Source organism: Phaenicophaeus curvirostris, chromosome 2 (genome assembly GCF_032191515.1).
Source record: "Phaenicophaeus curvirostris isolate KB17595 chromosome 2, BPBGC_Pcur_1.0, whole genome shotgun sequence".
Lineage (NCBI taxonomy): Eukaryota > Metazoa > Chordata > Aves > Cuculiformes > Cuculidae > Phaenicophaeus > Phaenicophaeus curvirostris.
The window spans coordinates 123,250,814-123,272,703 of NC_091393.1; the positions used below are offsets into that span (position 1 = coordinate 123,250,814).

Below are 21,890 nucleotides of genomic sequence, written 5' to 3' on the forward strand. Positions count from 1 at the left end.
ATGTACCTTTGAGCTGCCTGTCTCCATGATAGATTAACCGTAGAATCATAGAATAATAGAATCACCAGGTTGGAAGAGACCCACCGGATCATCGAGGCCAACCATTCCCATCGATCACTAAACCATGTCCCTCAGCACCTTGTCCACCTGTTCCTTAAACACCTCCAGGGAAGGTGACTCAACCACCTCCCTGGGCAGCCTGTTCCAGTGCCCAATCACCCTTTCTGTGAAGAATTTTGTCCTGATGTCAAGCCTGACCCTCCCCTGGTGGGGCTTGAGGCCATTCCCTCTTGTCCTGTCCCCTGTCACTTGGGAGAAGAGGCCAGCACCCTCCTATCCACAACCTCCTTTCAGGCAGTTGTGGAGAGCAATGAGGTCTCCCCTCAGCCTCCTCTTCTCCAAGCTAAACACGCCCAGCTCTCTCAGCCGTTCCTCATAAGGCCTGTTCTCCAGCCCCTTCTCCAGCTTTGTTGCTCTTCTCTGGACTCGCTCCAGAGCCTCAACATCCTTCTTGTGGTGAGGGGCCCAGAACTGAACACAGGATTCGAGGAGCGGTCTCACCAGTGCCGAGTACAGAGGGAGAATAACCTCCCTGGACCCCCTGGTCACGCCGTTTCTGATACAAGCCAAGATGCCATTGGCCTTCTTGGCCACCTGGGCCACTGCTGGCTCATGTTCAGTCGCTGTCAACCAACACCCCCAGGTCCCTCTCCCCCAGGCAGATTTCCAGCCAGACTTCTCCTAGTCTGTAGCACTGCATAGGGTTGTTGTGCCCCAAGTGCATGAGTTCTCCCCTTGAGCCAGGCAGCATCCTAGCTGTATTTACTGGTCCTCATCTACGCTTCCATTTCGGCTGAAGCCCTGCAAGAACCGATTACAAGCTTGGGGTCCACATTTCCTGTTGCTTGAACAAACTTTATTTTTCTTGCATTGCCTTTGCCCTTTCCAGTGCTCACCCATTCATTTTCTGAAGCCAAACTGCTCCCTCCCACCATACACTGCAAAAATAAGGAGAAATCATTTACTTTTTCTTTTAAAACATGAGTACACACAGGACTGACCACTTCTTCACCTTTTGAGAGTATCGCTTTGTTAACATCATTTTCAATAGAAGTCTTTATCTGTGCTTTTACGGGTCTAGCGTTTTTACCCTCCTGCAGTATGTTCTTGGACTTATGGTTTTAACCAGATCCATTATTATCTAAATACTGGGGAAGCAGGCAAGGGAGGGAAGAGAGAATGACAAGTGACTCCTTAAAGTGCTGTTCTCGGTAGATCTTTACAATATACATTAGGAACAGCAGGGAGAAGAGCTTTCATGGTAGATCTGAGCCTGTTAAAAAAGAAGTCATGGTGCATAGTCTTGAAAAAAAAGGGACTGGTTCGTCGCTGTCACTATCGGTCTTGGCATTTTGTGTTTGCATACGGCGATCCTGTTGTGCATCGTCTAGACAGAGCAGTGTCAGGTTTGCCCCTGCTGCTTTGCAATCATGCTGGGTATAGTTTGCTTGTGAACAAAATCTCTTTAGGTGTTTTGGGATACACAAGGCTTAAGGTCTTAAAACGCTGCTCTCTAGAGTGCATGTTCCTATTAATGGCCCCATAAAGATCCCCTTATTTATTATGGTTTAATTATATTTAACCTGTTGCTGCAAAATAGCTGTGCATAATTGGTATTTATTTCCATGCTAGCTTCTGCGTGCGGGTACTTAAAAGATACATTTTGGGTATGGTGAATCCTGCATCGCTGATTGTTCGCAGTGACTTTATTTTCCATTGTCTTTCCTCTAAATGTTCTTTTGATATTTAGAGTGTTAGTGATGATATTATTACATTGCTGTTAGCTATTGAATGAATGATTACTGTTGTATTCTGAATGTGCTGATGCTGAAAATCTGTGGTATAAATAAACTTCCTCTGGTAACATCATTATAATAGCACAAGCAGCAGAAATTTATGGAAAGAACAGATTAAATGCTTAGACTTAAATTCTTCAGTGTGCAACTCTGCTTAAACTGCTGTGTCTGAATTTTGGGTTGCTGAATCAGGTGGAAAAAATCAAACTGACACATCGCTTGTCTGTGCATTTTTACTATGATATATTATGTTACTAAAAGAAAAAGCTCAAAAGCTACCATTGATAATCCCGGCTAAAACTTGGAACATAAATTATTAAGATCTGTAGTTTCTTTTCAAAGTGGCCTGGGATTTAATGCATATATCACAGCAAGGAAATGTAACATCAATATGTACTTATGCATTATAACATGAGACATTTTTATGTATGTAATAAAGTATTCACTGTGTAACTGTTTATCTAAGCAACAGATAGGAAGGCTGAGAAATTCACACAGTTAATTATATTTATTTAGCTAATTAACAACTAATAGCATTAATCATAAAATGCATGAACGTTTGAAAAGTAATTTATTGTTGAATGTGAAAACTACTCTCAAAGTTGCTTTCCAAAATATATTTTGTTTATTTATATTCATAAAATCTCCCAGGACACCCAGTCTCCATATTTCACGTACTTATCCTATAAATTGGAAATGCAGGATACAAAGTACCATATCAAAAATTTACCAGAGATGCATACACCTCCACTAACCATCTCCAATTATCCTGTGTAATCACTTCTAGGCTAGGGAAATGAGACTCCCAAAGTCAGTGTCGCTTATCTCCGGGTTGCTGTAGTCACCTACACTTGGTGCGGAGCTTCAGGATTTTCCAGAAAATGGGTTGCAAGGTAATATTATAATTATGCAATAAGATTGGTGCAGTGGTCCCCAACCTTTGCTGCCCTTTGGCAGCAATACTGAGCAAGTAATGTTGTACAGTGGGATCATAATTTGTTCTCCCTGTCAGCCTTAAGTGTTAACTCCTTAATTCCCTGTGGCTGGGAGCAATGCTGTCCATTAACAACCTGTTGGGAATTGACTGAGAAAGCTGAAGACATCACCAGTGTCTGGGTTTCTAATTCAGTAGGTTTGTTCTCTTCCTTTTGGTGACTTTTTTATTACAAGTTTAATAGTGCTCAGTGAGACTTCCTAATAAATGAATGAGTGTTCATTTCCTGCCCAGGTTTTGTCAAATTTTTCCTATTATCTCCCAGGTTCAGACTAAGAGTAATAGAGTGACAAGGCTCGTCTTTGAAAATTGAGGAGAGGAAGGTGTGTCCCTTTGGGGGGAGAGCAGAAAGAATTGAATAAAGGCAAACTTGAAGCACAAAATTGAAAAAAAATGAAATAAAATCAAGTTTTACCTGTATTTTTCAAATGTTTATTTGTGACTATGTTTAAATTAATCAAAGTAAATAACTGAACTCAGCGGGTAGGTGAAAGCTGAAATATATAATCACTCACAGAAAGCGTTACAGCAACACATTAGTAGTGCTGTGGAAATGACTTGGGGGGGGGCATTTTCATACCAAATCCTGTTTTTTTCAGTAACTTATAATTGTTTCAGGAAAAAAAACTACATTCCTTCAGGGCTTTGGACTGGAAGAGCAGGTGTTTGCTTTCTTTTTGATGGTGCATTTTAAAACTGGCAGTGTTCTCTATGGCCATTACAGAGTTATCATACTGTGGTACAACTGGTTTACGCTAGCTGATTTTTTTTTTTTTCCCAAATGTGTTTTTACTAGTTCGGGTTTCATTCCAATGAGCTGAGTGTTAGTTTATTACAGAAAGATTTCAGTCAGTAACTTCAAACTGACTTGGACCTTAATCCTGCAGTGATTTATGCACATATTTAATGTGTCCTGTAGAGAAGCCAATAGGCCTGGAGTCTGAGCTTTATGGTACTGCCTTCCTTTGGCAACTGGAGTGAGATCTGCTGATGGGAAGCTTTAGCAAAGACTAACCACAATTAACAATCATTTTAAATGCTCACTTAAAGTGGGCTGCGAAGCACACGGTTAAACCTGTCTGAGTGTCATCCTACTGGGCAACTTTTCCCAAATATTCAGAAATTACCTGGGTTTAAACCCCCCGTAGATGCTGTTAGAGCTGAAGAAATTCAGTGTAAAATAATGAAGCTGTATATTTGCAGGCACGTGTACAATTTGGTACTGGATCATTTCAACATTGCACTCAAGTTCTGAACATAAGTTATTTTTCTTTTACACACAGCAAGCAAAACTGCAGTTAAGTCATATTATGATCTAAGTGTATACTAATATACTGCAGTCTGTGTACACAAAATGGTCATTTTAGCCTCCAAGTATTTCTGCATTTAAACTTAGGCATAAACTGTTATAGATAAGGCCTATGAAGTTATAAATTACTGTAGTCCCATTGGATTATAGGAATTATGAGGTTATTTTTAAAGTAGTTATGCTTTTGTAAACTGATCTGGATACCTAATTTAAAAGATAATAGCCCCCTTTTCTGGATTTTTGTGGTGAGGGTATGGGAGGAGAAAGGGGGAAGTTTTCATCCCTCCTATAGAATACTCTTGAGAGGATTTAAAGGAATTTTAAATCGTTTAGAAAGGTAATAATTTTCTCTGAAGTCATATGGAACTCAGCACAAAGTGCTGATGACTTATTTTCATGTAAATTCTTCATCTTGATATAATTCATGTGGCATCAGCACTGATAAGTAATCAGACCTTTCTGATAAAATCTAAAGAACAGAAGAATAAATGAATGCCATGCAGTTAACTCTTTACTGTAAAGCCATACTATGGAGTTGGTTTCAACTGTTTAAACCATAAAATATACATAATTCGCTGTAGCCATCTGAGGCTGGTTTTGCACTTGCTGGGCTTCTGCACACCATACTGACCTTGGGCATGGGACAACAATGTCTTTGAACATCTAAAGTTATGCCTAGGAGTAGGCTTACGGACCCCCCCGTCACATGCCTGCAGTTGAGGATTCTTTGTTCAGCCCCCAAATGAATTTTATTTGCATGTGTATCAGTGTTTTCTGCTAGCTGGGGACAAAGACATATTAATACTTATTCAGTCTTTTGTAATATCCTTTGCAATCTTCAAATTAAGGTGCCATGTAAGTATATTGTAGTGTTGTCGGTTATCCTTGTTATTAATCCTGAAATAATAAAATGTGTATTAGATAGAATCAGGGCAGCTCAACAGTATATTGCAGGCTATAAGCTTTCATTAACAGCTACGAGAAATTTTTTTGTTAACTCAATGTGTGTAGAGGGAGGGAGGGAGAGGAGCTGGAGGGAGTGTGATTTGGGCTCGATAAAGGCAGGATAAAACAGGGGTTGGATTTGGATTCTGGTCAGATCTGGCTGCTCTTCAGCTTTGTCCATCAGTTGTCTTCTGGCAATACATTGTGTGTTGCAGTGTTCAAACATAATAACAATCTTTTCTAATGGTCTTCTAAACGTGTGTTTCCTGGGCTGGGTAGTTTAATGTGCAATAGCTTTTTATTTTTACTACTTTTTTTGCATTGCTCTCAACTAACAGGTGAATGCAGAGTGCTACAGAATGCAGCAGCTTTGGTGATTTTTTTCACTATGATTAAGGAATGGTTAATCTATAACCAGAGCAGATCTCAGTCACCAGGAGACTGCAGTGACAGGAAGGGGTATTTAATCATCTGGCTAGGATAGGATCAGGAAAGAGAGCCCATTGTTATTGCTGCAATCTGACTGCTGAGGAGAAGCCGCCAGAAGTAAACCACCAGCTCCTACTTCCATCCATCTGCTCCCTACTTTTCCTATTTTTCTAAATATTTTTTTTTTGGTGCCACTTCAATTATGATCAGCAGAGACGCTTGACAGAAGCTCTTTGTTCTGACAGGCGTGGTGGGTCCTGCGATTTCACTGCTCCTCTCGCTGCGAATGGTGGAGGAGCACTGCAGAAACAAGAGCAGGATGATAATCTCAGGAGGTCCTTTCACCTCACCTAGATGTCACACACACTTGGAAGGACATGCATGTGGTTTTTTTCCAAACGCTTTCAGCTGGAGTGGCACGTGAAAACCCATTTCACATGTCGGTGTGCAGTACCTGGTGCTTTCATGTTCCTCAAAGGCATCCGATGCGGCTGAAGCATCATGACGAGCTGGCTGTCGTTGGGATCAGAAGGTTCAGCATCTCTTGGGCTTGCTGCATCTGCTGGTTCATTTGGCAAGAGAAGCACTGGTTCGTAGTAATGCCTCTCACCTCCCAAGCTAAGCAGAAGAATATATTAATTGTAGTTATGTGTTGTCTCTGTACACTCGGGAAACAATTAGGGAAAACCTTCCTAATTTTCTGTGCAAGCTGAGCCTCGGGTGCTCTGTAATAAACTAGCAAACTGTGACTTTGGCATTTGGATGCATTTGAACCTTGCATGGATGCTAAGCTAAAAATGAAGCATTTCTTTGTCTCATTCCTTAATTCTGATCTTAACACTTTACTTGCACGGTTTTCTAAATCTCAGGTTTCTGAAGTTTCCCAAAGTAGCATTGTTATGTGGCTTTATAGAGTCTTTTGTGTGGGATTGTATATGGCTGAGAAAAGGAATCAGCTGATTCTCCTACATGAATAGTGCTGCATTTCTTCAGCAACATTTCTCCTTGATCTACACGTTTCATTTCCTCTCGCCAGGTTTCAAAGAGAAGTAGAGTCAAAAAAGTCATGGCCAGTGCTAGACAAGGAAGCAACGTGTTGCTAGAGATGGAAAGTGGAAGCTCTGTATCTTCTGCTTGGGCCACTTCCCTTTGCTTTGCATCCAGGGAGGCTGCCGGGGTTGTGGCATCACCCAGCACGGTGCAGAGAGCAGCACGTGAATGCCCGAGAGTGTCGTTGAGATGAGTCGAGCTCTGCCAGTTTAAGTAATCAATCAAACCAGTCTGTCTTCCTCATCAGTTAATGCAATGAATGAGATTCATAATGTACCATGAAATGAGAAGCTTTTCTGGGGAGGCTGAAAAACAGAAATGTGACTGCTTAGATAAATGCTATACAATTGCCTTCACTTCCCAATCATATGCTATCAACTTCAATTAGGTTGAAAACTATCATAAGGTTTGACTTCTGCATCTGGGCAGTGTCTTATATTGGGGTGTTGGTCATAGGTAAATACAATCTGACCACCAAAACACATGGAGAAAACCAGCAGGAGACTGCACCGAGGCATTGCAGCTAATGACAACTCTTTCAGCTGCGAGGCTGGTTTACCAGCATTCCCATAAATCAACTTCTCTATCATAGTTTAGGCATTAGAAATTCTGTTTATCACACCGCTGTCTTTTAAAATCCCATTGCAAATGGCAATTGCATGTTGTAGGGTGTCTCAAATGCCTCATTGGTGGTGCTGATGTTTCTTTAGTGTTAATGGCAATAACACTTTTTCAGTATTAATTGAAACTGCCTTTCCAACAGATGCAGTGGCTTATCTAAGCCTATCATTATAGCAGTCATATGCTTACTGGGAAAGTGCAGTACCTTATTTCACAGAAAGTTAAAGAATTATTGACAGTTTAAGTGACAGCATGGTGTACAGGGAGATGCCACAGTGAAAAAGTTACCTGATAGCTTAGATTTATTTTTTTCCTGTTGAGTTTAAATTGTCAACACTCCTTGTAATAATAAAACTCTTTGCATGGAGAGGACTATAATTTAATTTACTACTGTGAATATTGATTCCTGGATAGTACACTCTTTATCCTGCAGATGACCTAGATCTTTGGTTCCCTAAGGGTTTTGAATAATAACAGCAGCAAAGGGTTTGGATTACATAAGAGACTTGATGGAGATTAGTTACTTTCTCTGCTGACATTTTAATTTTATTCATTTAATTTATTCCCCATATTCCTCGCTTTGCTTTGTAAGCTGGAAACCACTGTCAGTTGAATTGGTGTCGAACAGCACTGACTGTTCTAAACATTGTACTTCCCAATCATGCTAAACCTTATGTTCAAAGTAAACCAGAAAAGACCATATTCATTTAGAGAAGTGATTTCATTTCTCATTAATTGAAATAATCCTTAAAGAGATTGTTTAGTCCAAGTTTCTATATCAGGAGGATGGTCACCATGAACTCCTGACAGAATCTCTTTTCAGCAGTCATCATGGTGTAGGGTTGCAGCTTTTTTAGAATCTATGGGGAGTATTTCCACAATCCAGGCAAACCAGAGAGAGTTCCCCTGGGAATCCACGAAATGCATTACTGCCAACTCCTGTCATTGAAAGGAAGGATAAAACCTCCAGAAGTGATACAGGATTCTTGATAAAGTAGGAAAAGGCAGACGCGAAGGAAAGGTCAGCAAAGGGAGGGAGAGAAGAAGGGGGTAGAGGGGAAGGTGAGGAGGGTGTGTCGTCTGCTTTTTGAATTCCCAGTATTGAGGGTGCATATGGACCAAATATTCAGGTTTTTGAAGTCTCTGTAACCGCAGGGACCAGGGACCAGTCAGGGTATCAGGAGCCTATGCGAATTATCAGGTGTCTCAAAATCCTCAGTTTGCCCACAGGAATGTGGCCGAATTGCACAATTCTGGAAAACCCGGAACAGAAAATGACAAAATAGCATAGTTTTAGAGTAAAACAGAGGTTACTTCAGAATTTTTTTTTACTGCTATTTCCTTTGCCCGGTTATCTTGAGTCACTCTAAGGCGATTAGAGAGGCTCGTTACCGACGCTCAGGAGTTGAGAAGGCGAGTTGTGTTCCCTTTTGAGAAAACTGTCACTATCTCAGCGTGAGCTCAGATGGAATTGAATAAAAGTCTGGTTTGTGCTCAGAGTACGGAGCCAGCCTTCTTTTTTCTTCCAGTGACTGTGGGTTAATACAGGCAGCTGGGAGATCTGAAGCCTGTTTCCTCCGTCTTGCAGCCGTCTGCTCTGTGAGCTCGATTGCAACAGAAGATATTATATATGTATGTTAAAGAACTCTTTTCCCTTTCTCCTAAGCCTTTCTGTGCGGCCCACCAAAGAAACCTTTACCTAATTTTGTGCCTGTTTTCTCCCTCAGACACTTTCTAGTCAAGGACCTAAATAGCTAATACTCTTAAGCTTATGAAAATCTTTTCATTATCTTTATTAGAAAGAAGAAAGATGCAATTGCCTGGTTAGAGTTTGTAGTGAAGACATCTATTGGCATAGATAATTTTCTAACTATAATGGGTAGATAAAATTGCTCTTATATAAAAATAGAATTCTCAGTATATTGTTAAGTCCATGAAAGTTATGTTTTAATTTTGTCTAAGATGAAACAACAGATTTGTACAGCTCTGTATCTATTGTGGACTTACAGGGGAAAAATTATTGTATGTGGGAGGTGATTAACCCTTGAAACCCATCTCTGTCTGGCACCAGGACTGAAATATGACAAAGAGATTCTTTAAATAATTGGAAGATATTTTTGTTGAAAATAGAAGTTTTAAAGTTTTTAATCATAGACCCTGGGGTCAGAAGGTTATGTGATTAGATAGCTTGTTTGTATACCAGGAAAACCAGTATACTTGACCACAGATTCAGTTTCCAAGCAGATAATGACCTCAAACATTCTTAGAAACAGTATAAGCATCTAAGAAATGGTATAATGAAATCTGAAAAGAAACTCAGGATCGAGCAGCCTGGTATTCATTTGTAACCTTAGCCATTTGGAGCAAATGCAGATTTTATTTCATTCAGCACAGTCGCTACTGTTCCTTTTATATCTCCAACACTTCACATTACACAGTATGTTCATACAGCAAAATCTTCAGGCACTGAGAGAGAAAAACAAACAGTTTTTATTACCTGCAGTTTTTAGATAGATATGGTTTCTTCACTATGTGCTGCATTTTGAACCATCAAATGTATTTAAGTTTCAGTTTGGCAATAATATGAGTATTGGACTTAAAATCTAGGTCAGCCTCTTAAAAGATTGTGGGATAGGATGCATGTCAGCACTGGGCAAAAGCATTTTCCATTCTGGCTTCTGTGAATATGCAGAACTTCATATGAATTTTTATTGCATTAAAGAAAAGGTTTAAGGAAAAGGCCAGAAGGGTTTGTTAGAGATAAAAAAAATAAATCTGTCTTTGTAAGTAACAGGATTTTGTAATTTAGCCCATATGTTAATGGTAAGATGAGTCCTCAAAAGTATTCTTTTCTATAATACTTCATTAATGGCCACTGGTTAATAAGGCTACTCTAATTTCAATAGTTGCCTTAATTTAAACTGCTACCTTGATTTTCACAGGAATGGCTCTTATTCCATGAATAAATTATTACTTTGTCACTCGTTTTGTCAGTACTATTAACTATGGAATATATTCTGGCTGGTCATTTTAAGTGTCTTCCTTATCAGTATTGTGCCTAGCATTCATTATCCTCTTATCTCTCTGCCATTTCTCTCTGTAGAGAGGTAATGGATTGATTACTTTCACTGCTGTATTGGTCAGGATGTACAACAAATTCTCTTCAGCTCTATGGCTCATTCATCATGGATATCCTTTAATCCCCCATCCCCGAGTTTAAACGTTTCATTCTCTTCATATATATTGGAAATTATTAACAAAGACAAGAATCCAAGCAGTGCATCTTTTATCACTCCTTTACTGAAAAACATGGTCACTGAAAATCTAAGGGGGGGTTTCTCTCTGTAGTGCCACTCAGGGGGGTTTAAGTGCTACAGAACCACTAATTCAGTAGCATTTGCATTTTCTGAAAGAATTATTGAAAACAAAATGCACAAATAAGTGTTCTTTGTGATGTGATGCTCCCCAAAGTGCTGCACACACGTAGGGGTAGTAAGGGCATCCCTGCTGTATGGGTGCATATTTTTAACTTGTAGATGGTATTTGAAAATAAAGTCTGTTTTCTCATTTAAAAAGTGTGTGCGTACATGGTATGTGCATACTATACAGAAAATCCTGTTTGAGCAAGTTGAATGGAAATCAAAGGGTTTCCTCATCTGGCAGAGCTCTAGCAATCGGAGAACAGAGGGTAGGAGTGCTTTTCTTGGCTTTTTTAAGAAACATGTTCTTCCTGGCAAAACTGTCATTGCAGCTTTGTCCAGCGGGGCCCTGGTGAAGGACCAAGGCAGTAGAAACACTATAGTACAAGCTGAAACTGAAATTACACAGAAAGACCCTTATAGAGAAGCGGAAATTCCTGCCATAGGTATATGAAAGACACACAGAGGCTCTGTATTGCAAGGGAGCTTCCCCTAAATCTAGCTGTATAGAAGATGTAGCTCTGTATCACTAACTGCTTATCCTTCAGAAGGTACATTTGCTTCCCTTGTCATTAGCACAATTTTTAATACCGATGTGTATCAGTCTAGTCTGCACACAGATGCTGATGTGAGGTTATACTGGCATTTCTTGTGCAGAAGTGCTTAACACGGGTTTTTGAAGGCATCAGCTTCATCCTGGGAAGAGAAAAACATGGCTAGAGAACAAATGGGGAAAAGAAATATTCAAAATCTTCCAAACAAGTATTAGTTAAATATACAGAAAGGCACCATTCACCACAATTTACATCCGAGGACCAAAACCTCCGGCTAGTCCTGTGACTCAGTCTCTGTTACAGTCAAGCCCTTCCTGAGCCTCTTGATGAGGAAGGCTTCTCGCAGTACACTGAGATTCACAAAAGGCCTCTCTAGTGCTTTTCCCTCATGTCAGAGACACGATATCGATCATTTACAATGATGAGTCATCTAAAATGCTGTCAATATTCAAGGGATAACAACCGTGGTGCCTCTGAATAGGAAAGAAGAATGAAAGAAGGAAATCTTCAAGACAATTAGAGAAGGACCTACATTAGAGCGTGTATCATCCAGTGCTACAACAGACTGAAGAGAATAGTCTAATCACAAATGACCTAGTACACAAAGATATATAGAGATAGGAATTTTATCTTTTTTTTAAAGCATAAATAATAAAGCACTGAAATATTTCCGTGCGTGCTTCTGATGACAACACACTGCCTACCACGAGGTTTGCAACAAAAAATATATTGAATATCGAGATGTTTTAAGACTGTCATGCCTTCTCAATTCAAAAAAAAAAATTAGAAATCAGGTATCTTTATACCTGTATTCATTCTCTGGGGAGACAGTCCAGAAAGAAGATTGTATCACTTCAGCCTGGTAGTGAAATCTTTGTAAGCAGCCCCTTGCCTCTTTGACATCTTCTCTTAGATGTCTTGTCAGAGGCTCTGCCTCTGACATCTCTTTCAGATGTCTTTTGTAGTTGCTTTAAATGGAACATGGCCAAAAATTAAGTTCGCATCCTTCCCTATGTCCCTTTTATTGTTATCTACAGTGCTATTATCATCCCTGTCTCTCAGCAGTCGGCGTGTTCATAGTTACAGTTCTGAATGTTTTACTTCCCAGAATTTGACTGGTGGGATCAACAAGGTTTTTGTCACTGCTCTAGAAATAATTAGAAAGGACAGATTTCTCAGCAAGACAGAGGCATGCAAGCAAATCTAGACCCGTGTTAGGATCCATGAAGGTTACTGCTTACAGAGAGATTTTCAGTAGGGCAATAGGGCCCAACAGAGGGGGGGAAAAAAGGAGCATTTCTCCCTCTGTTGTTTAATTTGTACTGAAACTATTAATAGACCAGGCTTTTCTCATTTCCTGTATTTTTCACAGTGTGTTGTCACTTTCTGCTTTTGCTTCCACCAGATTGAAATGGAGAGTTATTTGTTTTCTTTAGAAATGTCATTTGTCCTGTATCACAGTATTTGATTTCCTGGCACCTTTTGCTCGGCTGTGTGGCTCACAGTATGGATAATGTTGTGTCTCAGCGACCCCATCATATTGTAGTGCGGCACAGAAATTCTTTCAGGTACGCGTGAGAGGGAGAGCTGCTAAAAGACTTCGAAGTTGCGTTCTCCCACAAAGAGCACTCTGTATTTCAGCCGATCATTTATTTAATGTTTTGACAGCCTCCAAAAGGAAAGGAGGGTTATCCATACACATAAATGCATTCTGGAAGGGAGAGATTCAGCCCGTGTTACAGTTGGACGGTCTGCACATCCAGCTCCTTTGGCGGATTTCTGTTAGTATTTAAACAATTTCAAAAACAACCCCTATAGAAATCCCACTTTCAGTCTGCCCCACCCTTGAATCTAGCTTTCAACCTCCAGGATTCAACCAGAAATCAATTATTCACGAACCATAGAGAAGTATAGAATCATAGAATCATAGAATAATCAGGTTGGAAGAGACCCACCGGATCATCGAGTCCAACCATTCCTATCAAACACTAACCCATGCCCCATAGCACCTCGTCCACCCGTGCCTTAAACCCCTCCAGGGAAGGTGACTCAGCCCCCTCCCCGGGCAGCCTCTGCCAGTGCCCAATGACCCTTTCTGTGAAAAATTTTTTCCTAATGTCCAGCCTAAATCTCCCCTGGCGGAGCTTAAGGCCATTTTCTCTTGTCCTGTCCCCTGTCACTTGGGAGAAGAGCCCATCTCCCTCCTCTCTACAACGTCCTTTCAGGTAGTTATAGAGAGCAATGAGGTCTCCCCTCAGCCTCCTCTTCTCCAGGCAAGCCCCTCTGGACCCAGGACAGGCTTGATGTCACACTCTGGTCTACAGTGGAGTCTGGTGTGGGCTGGGACTGAGACCTACGGAGTTGTATCCAGGGAGCCACAGACTCACAAGGGAGATGCCCAGCGAGTTTTTGGGTGCTCTGCTGTCAGGCAGTGATACTGCACATGCTTTCTGGGTTACCCCTAAGCTTGTGTCCATCAAGTCCTTGGGTGACTTTAATCTTGTCCTTGGTGATTACCTTTCTGCCCGTACTTTAGGCTGAACTATTTCTCTTATCTACACCAAGATCATCTGAAGCTCAAGCTACCATCCTCCGATTTCATACCTGGAGGGGCACCCACCAGTATGGTATTTCCAGCTGACTAGTGGTTTTCTGCTTTTTGAGAGCACGGAGCTTCTAAATTAGCATCTCTTCTAAATTGCTACCTCTGCTGTGCATTACCTCTGTGACCTTTCTTTATTTTAATAATGTTGCCAAAAATATATTCAAATGGATGTGTCAAGTTTGTCACCAGGAGCTCTTAATACTGTTCTTAATATACTATAGGGCATCAGGGTCATTACTGAGAGACTAAATACTAGCCTGCTGTATTTTTCTTCCATGCAACTCCTGTGCATTGATTTGACAATTTTGGTAATTTTGCGTGTTTCTGCTTTTGAGTATTTTGTGAATAATGTGAGATTAAATACCAAAATCAATATGCATTTACAAAAAATTTAAGTGATGAATAGCTGACAAAATAGTGGCCAAATTTCATTGAAGATACACTATTTTCACGCGAGTAAGTTAAACTATGAAAGATTTCTTTATCAGCGTTTATATTAAAATATGCTACTTAATTTCTGATTGTTTTTATTTCTATTAGAAATGCTAATTCAAGCTGAGAAAACGTTTTTTTACAACTTGCAGCTGAAAAGAGATCCGCAACCATCACTGAATAGAATGGGGCAGAATTAATGAGGTCTTTTTTAAAACATGTTGAAAATGAAAAGCTGAACATAGCACTGCCAAATATTAGCACTATTCCTTAAAAACATGCAATACAATATTCAATAAGTTTTGATCAAGTGTTTTACAAAAAGGGGGAATTTCTGCTCTTTATAAACTGATTTTATTATAGGAGCATTTGACTATTAGATGATTTGCCTTGCTAGGAAAATACTCCCCTTTTTTCATCCTCAGATTAGACTGAGGCTCAGTTTAGGAGATGAACTTCAAGATCTGGGTTTTTCAGTTTTCTAGAGCTATACAGGATAACTCTCCTCCCAGTTTCTCAAGAACAAGTGCTGTATCGAGTGTTTGCAGTGTGAAGTTTGGGACAGCTATTACCAAACTGAAAAAAAATCTGAACTTCTGCTTTATAACCACTTTTTAATACAGTATCAGAAAGATGCGAAAGATCTGCCTGGAGACTGGCATTTAGCTATTGTGCTCTCTTAAATTAAATGACAGCTCGTACAGGCATTCCAGGGCTAGGTGTACAATCCTGTTATTTAAATATTGTCAAAGCTTGAGTTTAATTAACTCTAATTCAGAGTAGTTTCCCCATCCTCACATACTCTTTCTGTCTTTCTTTCACTCCCTCTCTGTCTTCTTGCTGCTGGCTTGAAAGGCTTCGGAGCGCCTGTCAGGGTTATAGTGTGATTTCAAATGCCTTCGTGCCTGTTGCTGAGTGGAAAGAAAATTACGTCCTAGCAGAGCAGCAACGAAGCATTTCATTGTCAGCCAGGAGATTTGGGCTGCAGGGTGAAGCTGGAGTGCTAAGTTTCAGCCTGGCTGCGGCTCTTAATGTTTCAAATGATGTATGCACAGTTTCTAAGGTAAACGGAGCAGCGCTGCTTCTCTGATCAAAGTTGTAGAGGCTGCATTTGGATTGCCAGAGTGAAAACGTCGTTTGTCAACTTCACCATCACATGAGGCAGCGGAGGTTGCCCCGTGCCTGTCCTCGAAATGTCGCTGCAAGGGCTGTCGGGGGTTTGGGAATAGCAGCGCGTTGAGGATCACAGCCCAGCCGCAGCCGAGGACGCGACTGGGGATGAGTAGCATCTCCTAAGAAACTCAGCCAGCAGCGTGTGGCAGGGGATGGTGAAGCCAGCAAGCAGTGCGGTGGTGTAAAGGCATAAAGAGATCAAAGTCTTAAGTTGCCCTTCATTTGTTGCTCATTCAAATTGTTATTTTTTGGCAGAAGTAGTTCAGATTAAAGACAAGCTTTCCTGAGTGCTTTTAAATAAATACACTACCTCCAATGCATATCTACATCTCTTTCTCCTCTTTGATATGCTACTGCGGTTCCTCAGACACTATGGATATACAAATTATTACTCTATTTCTTCAACGTGATTTTGTATGGCAAATATTCCTAGACTCTGAAGGGTGGTTTTGTAATGAAAGTCGCGCTAGAACAGGCCAGGAACAAAAGCATACCAATGGTTTGCTTTTATGTAGCATATATTCAAACGCAGTCTTACAGCCTTTGGGTTGTAACCGATTTCCACCTCAGCTGTGCCCAAACCAACAGCCTGGTTGTCAAAAGTAAACCCTAAACTTCCTCTCTGTTTGAATTCCCCTTTCCCTTTTTGCATTCAGTTCACGTGCTTTTTCTTTTAGGGCTTTCAGAGCTTTTACGGCTTCCGAAGCCTCTTCAGTTCCCCACGATGACTTCCCAAATAGCGAAAAAAAAAAAAAAAATCACATGCTGATTTTCCCCAGACCAGGAGACCTCTTTTTGTCCTAATCAGCTGCCAGCGTACACGTGGTGTCCTTCATGCCAGTGGCTCCAGTGCCGGATACTCCCCATCCACCGGGAGCAATGTGGGCAGCCCTCAGCAATCTCTGCCTTTCAGCGGATGAGAGTTAACCCAGCTGGATCAAAGGAGTTGAAAAATGTGGATGGCTAATCAAAGCTGATCAGCTAGCCTTCCTTTATACTTAATAGAGAGAGATGGACAATCCTGGGGGAAACCCAGCTGTGCTGAAACAGATGTCCAAGAAAGCGAGAAGACGCTCCCTCTGGATGCGCCTGTGTCTGGCTGCAGAAGGAGCTTGGATAGCAGAGTTAAGGCTAAATGGTTTTTACACAGTTAAATGTAGATTTGATTCATTTCAGCCCAAAATGTGTACCCCGTGCAAAAGCGCGCATGTTTATCACAATTCAACTTTAATAAGTAGTATTTTGAGGAGTGCTCTCCTGTCCTCTACCTGAGGGACCAGTGAGCGCAAGGAAAGCAATCACATCCTCAGCCGTCTGCTGCAATGCTAACAGAGACAAACTAAAACAACTGTCAAAGCTGACACATCAAAGATCTTTCTAGCATTTCCCAGCCTTGAGAAAAAGCAACCTGCTCGGATGTTTTCCTTAAATGTTTTGTAGATTTTTCCAATGCTTCACTTCTCATTTAAAAAAAAAAAAAACAAAAAAAAAACAGAATAAAGATTTTAATAAAGATAGCTCAGTTATTTTTCCATCACCCGAGGAAAGCCATGATTCTTCTTATTAAAAACATTGATCCGCATGCAATACCGTTAATACTGGGAAATAAGACTGACTTAACAGCATATATTGCCAGCGCATGTCTATCAAATATGTGAAATTATAAACTTGAAAACAGGTATACAAAATAAATACATCAACTTGAAAATGATAAAAGGGCAAGAGTTCTGTTGCTTTCCAGTCTGGTAGAAATGAATAGGCATGTACAGTACATTGTTCTCCTTCGCTGGGTTTTAAGGCATGAAAAGCAATTTGGAGTATAGTCTTGCTTTAATGCCATTTAGATTCCTCCCACGGTAATGTCGGTGCCTTTCGTGTGTGTGGCGGTGTCTACATAATGTGTTTCTAAAAAAGAAACTTAGCTCAATTCTGGTTAAAAAGTTTTGGTTTGTTACCATTATTCATGCAAACTCTGGATTTTCTAGAGCTCCATGAAAAAAGTGCTTTAAAGGTTTATTGCTGAAGAAGGTTGCACCAACCCATCACGACCAGTGGTTCAGGACATGTGTGATGTTTCCTTTCGATGCCAGAAAGGAGATTTAGAGCAGTTTGAGTTAAAGGACACTTAAGTTGATGGGGCAGACCGTGCTGTAATGTCCCAGGAGGATTTTGATGTCACAAGTCCAAATGCAGGCTAGTTCTTCACACAGGCCATCAGGAGATCCGGAAGCCTTTCCTAAAGGGATGAGCTATAAGCTTAATTAAGCACAGCTAGTGATGCCCGCATATCACCAGGCTGCGTTGTGCTGTTTTGCAATAGTGCCCTGGGTCCTTTCGAAACTCACTACCCCGCGCTCCCTTTTCTGGTCTGGAGGTACCTGATGAGATGGTGCAGGCGTGAGTTTTGGGGCTGAGTGCATCAGGAGCATCACATCATTCAGAATATAAACCGCATCCGTCTATGAGGAGGTGAGGGGGCAGTTCGCTTTGTGAACTCAGTGCTTTGATTAATCTATTCAAATATTAACTTGCCTGGTGAGGTAGACCAAAATATCCTCTGGATATATAAATATTCATGTACTGACATCTGCCGCAGCTGCACAGTTATAATTTTGTTTTCATGGGAGGAAAAAAGTCTCTTTGAGGAAGGTCCAAAGTAGCAGAGGGTCTCTCTCTTCATACCTGTCACTGAGGAAGTTGAGTAACTTTTTACAATCTTTTAAACTTCTGTTATTTTAGCCTGGTCTATGAGGATTTCACTCCAGCAAAACAGCTATTTATGTTCTTGGATCACTTTTAGTATATGCATGTGCAGTGGTATGTGTTGTTCACCATATAAAACAAACCCTTTGATCATTTGCAGGCTGTTTTCTGCCCCTGGCACAGTTCTGAAGCAACCCTGCTTTGCACAGTTAATACTATCAGTTTTTCATTATGGTCTTGCCCTCTACCTTTGGCACTTAAGAACACACCTTCCGTTTGCTATGGCTTGGCACAGTCCTTTGAAACTCCGGATTCTTTCATTTTATTTTTTTATTTTTATTATTTTCTTGCTTTACAGTCTTACTTTATTTATGGTTGTCCAGATCCAAGATGTCTTTTCACTAGGTTTACTCCTAGCTTCACTCCTCTGAGTTTTGCCTCTAAGTCTACTTGGCCCTCTTCTTCCAAGAAAAGAAGAAAATAACCCAAGAATATAATCAGCAGCCCTGTTTGCCAGTAGATTCCATACAAATCTGCAGCAGCTGGATTGCTACATATTAAAAAAAAAAAAGATTACTTATTTTTCAATTCAACGTATTGGAAATCTTTGTGGCTTTGTGATTTTTGGCATAGGGAAGACATTGTTTTGGTGCTCCACCAAATGTGTGAGGGTACAGCAACCGTATTCTCTTTTTGCTTCTGAGAAGGACTTGAAATGGATTGTTCTTCAAGTAACGTCAAACCAAGTAATTTATCTTTTTCCCTTCTAGAAGCTCTATGCAGTACTCTACAGTTGTTTTTTTAAGTTACATTCGTTTTTCTCATTTATATAGCGAATGCTGAAGACCAGGAAAGAACTGGTTTGGGCTCCTTTTTGGGTCCATTAACTACACAGGGAAATACTGTGAGAACAGCAAGAGATCACACGTGCAGTTCTGAACTCTGACTTCTTTTCCTTAAACCAGTATTAAAGATTGGTATTAAAATGATACAAAATTTGGGTGATTAAGACAAGAATTGCACAGTCCCCTACAAAAGGGGATGTCTTATTTCTTTGTGAAGCTGTCATTGCAGGCTGTTCCCTGCAGAACAAGCAGAGATTTAAAGCTCCGTAGAATGGCTGTTTCACAGAGTAGGTACTTTCCTGCCAGCTTTATCTCTTTAACCTTTGACATTACTTAGATTAGTCAAAAGCAGTTTGACCCTATTATTTCAGCAGAAATCATTGTTTTTCTCTATGACAAATTATAGACAGGTTAAATTTTCAAGAGCTGTTCAGTCCCAGGCTTAGAAGTTAGCTGGGCATTTTGCAGAATTTAAACTAAATCTTCTGGGTTTGTGGTTTGGCTGGGTTTGTTGGGTTTTTTTGGTTGTTTTTTTTTTTCATTTCTTGACGTTCTTGTGAATAGGAACCCCAGAGCTTCTGTTTTATTTTGCACTTAGAGCATTATGTATTTTTAAAAAAAGACATTGCAGCCTGCCCAAATTACACTTCAGTCTAGCAATTTTATATCCTTAAGAATGCACTGAATTATCTTAATCACATACTTCAATGATATATTGCCACCTTTAAAAAATACTGCTAGGAGACTATCACAAGCATACAAGAGGGAGTTGAAGAATAAAAATGTAACAGTTAGAGGAAAAAAGGAAAACTAATCAAAACCCAAGATATAAGTTAAGCTGACTAGAAAATTAACCACTCAAAAGTGTCTGGAAATCAAGAAACAATAATCCTTTGATGGTATTCCAGGTATGTGTCTGTATAACTTTAGTTTACAGTAGCAGGAACCCAATTCTGTTCTTAGTTAAACTGGTGCACTGGTTAGAGCTGGTAAACACTTAAAAGGGCTTCGTATCAGTTTAACTCTAGTAGTTACTGCAGAGCCACAACTCAGTTAAAGCAAGCTCTGATTATATATAAATAGCTACTGTCTGATGGTGTATTGACAGTGTCTTCACTGAAATAAATTGTCCTTGAAACTATTTTTTGCTGTAAGACACCATTTCAATCAGAGTTTTTTTCCAAATCACACTCGTTAGAAAAGTCATTTAACCGTCGTTAACAAGGCACATATTGCCAGAAATTATTACAAGAGATGATGTTGTTTCAAAATGTATTTTGTATTTATTTTTCAGTTTAGTAAAATTAAAATAGCAAGTAGATATGATAGCTCATTAAGATGTAAAATGGTCAAATACTCTTTTTTCATTTCATAATGTCATGGTTTTAATTGCATTGCTGCTACTTAGTATGAGAGAAACATCTTCTTTTCTAGGTCAATGTTTCATATTTGTGTTATGATTAAAACAGTTTGACATTTTGAATAAAAATATATTAATTTGTTGTATTAATTAAAAATAATGACCTAGAAAAATGTTTCTAATACAACCTAAAGACGTCAGCACAGTGAGACATGACAGTTGTGCCATATTGTCACTATTAATGACATTTTATGAAGAAATGTAAAAATGTACATACAAATGAAAAAACTAAAATTCTGAACAATTTTCATTTTTAAAACCCTCTATCTGAAATCTTCAGTCCATAGAAAGGCTCACAGATACTTGGGAAGACAAAACCGACTTTTGAAATATTGACATTTCCTGTGAAATGTAAAGGGCAGCTTTTGCAAAGGTAGATATTTGTTCTTTTTAAATACACGTTAGCCCTCTGCTGCTGGAGTGGGGAGAGGGCAAGAACTCAAGAGGTGAAATCCTGAAGCCTTTGAAGTTTAGCCATAGATTTTTAATGAGATTGTTCCCAGGGTTGTTCATTTGTACATATAAACCGCTAATACCAAATCGTTAATTAAAAGTATCGCCATTTTCATAAATATGTATATGATATATGAAAATTAATGGTCTAGAGAAATGGGAAATAATAAACGAAATTACAATAATTATCTCTCCTGAAACCAGTTCAGACACGCAGCTCACACTAGTGAGAGACACCAGGTTCTACTTTGTGTCATAGGGCAGAAAATCACTGAAGACAAACTAAATAATCACCAACTGTTTTGTTCCTGAGGAATGCAAATTAACATTAAAAATTCCGCAGACAATAAGTGGTGGCTATTTCATTTCCAGTCCTGTATTTTCCTTTTTGGAGATGTCTCTGCTGAATTTAAGGCTGCAAGAAGGCATCTGCCCTTTGAGAGGACCTCAAAGACAACCCTCTTCTCCAAATTGGCAGTAAGCCCTGTTTTAGTGTGTCACAGATCAGTAAGGTACCTATTTCTATTTTCGCTTCGGCACCGTGCGTTATACTCTAGTTTAAGCCTAAGAAATGAAATAGTGGATCTACTAATGTGACTTCCCCCAAGTCCGGTGTACCAAAGAAAGTTTCTGTATATCGTCTACGCCACTGCATTCCTGATTTTCATTGAGAGACAGATGAATCAATTGCCATCAAGAAGACTTTCTCTAAATTAGATCCCATTATTTTCAGTTTACCTAAAGCTGTAGCAAGGCCCCTCTCCAGAACTGCGCGGTTTCAACAATGTCTTTCAAAGATACCCGTCAGCCCTTGACATTTCTTACATTTCACTGTCTTGAGTGCTCAGGTTCAAACCTGGAAACAGTTAATGTTTTACTCTGTATATAGCTTTTCAGAACAGTGCAAGTGTCTTTATGGACCCCCGTTATCCTGCAAACGACCATTGGGGAGCTATTGGTCTAGATATTTCGGTCATTAGCAGGAGAAGCTGCTAGTATCTTAAATTAAAATAGATCTTTGATTTCCCGCTAAGTCCTCTAGAAAAGAAATTTACTTCAATTCTTTCATAAAACTTTACAAC

The 21,890-nt window shown here is 39.9% G+C and overlaps 1 protein-coding gene across 2 annotated transcripts in view; it reads left to right on the top strand.

Annotated features, from left to right (window-relative positions):
* KLHL29 (kelch like family member 29) overlaps positions 1 to 21,890 on the top strand; it is a 406,051-nt gene that overhangs the window by 298,939 nt on the left and 85,222 nt on the right. The window lies entirely within an intron of this gene.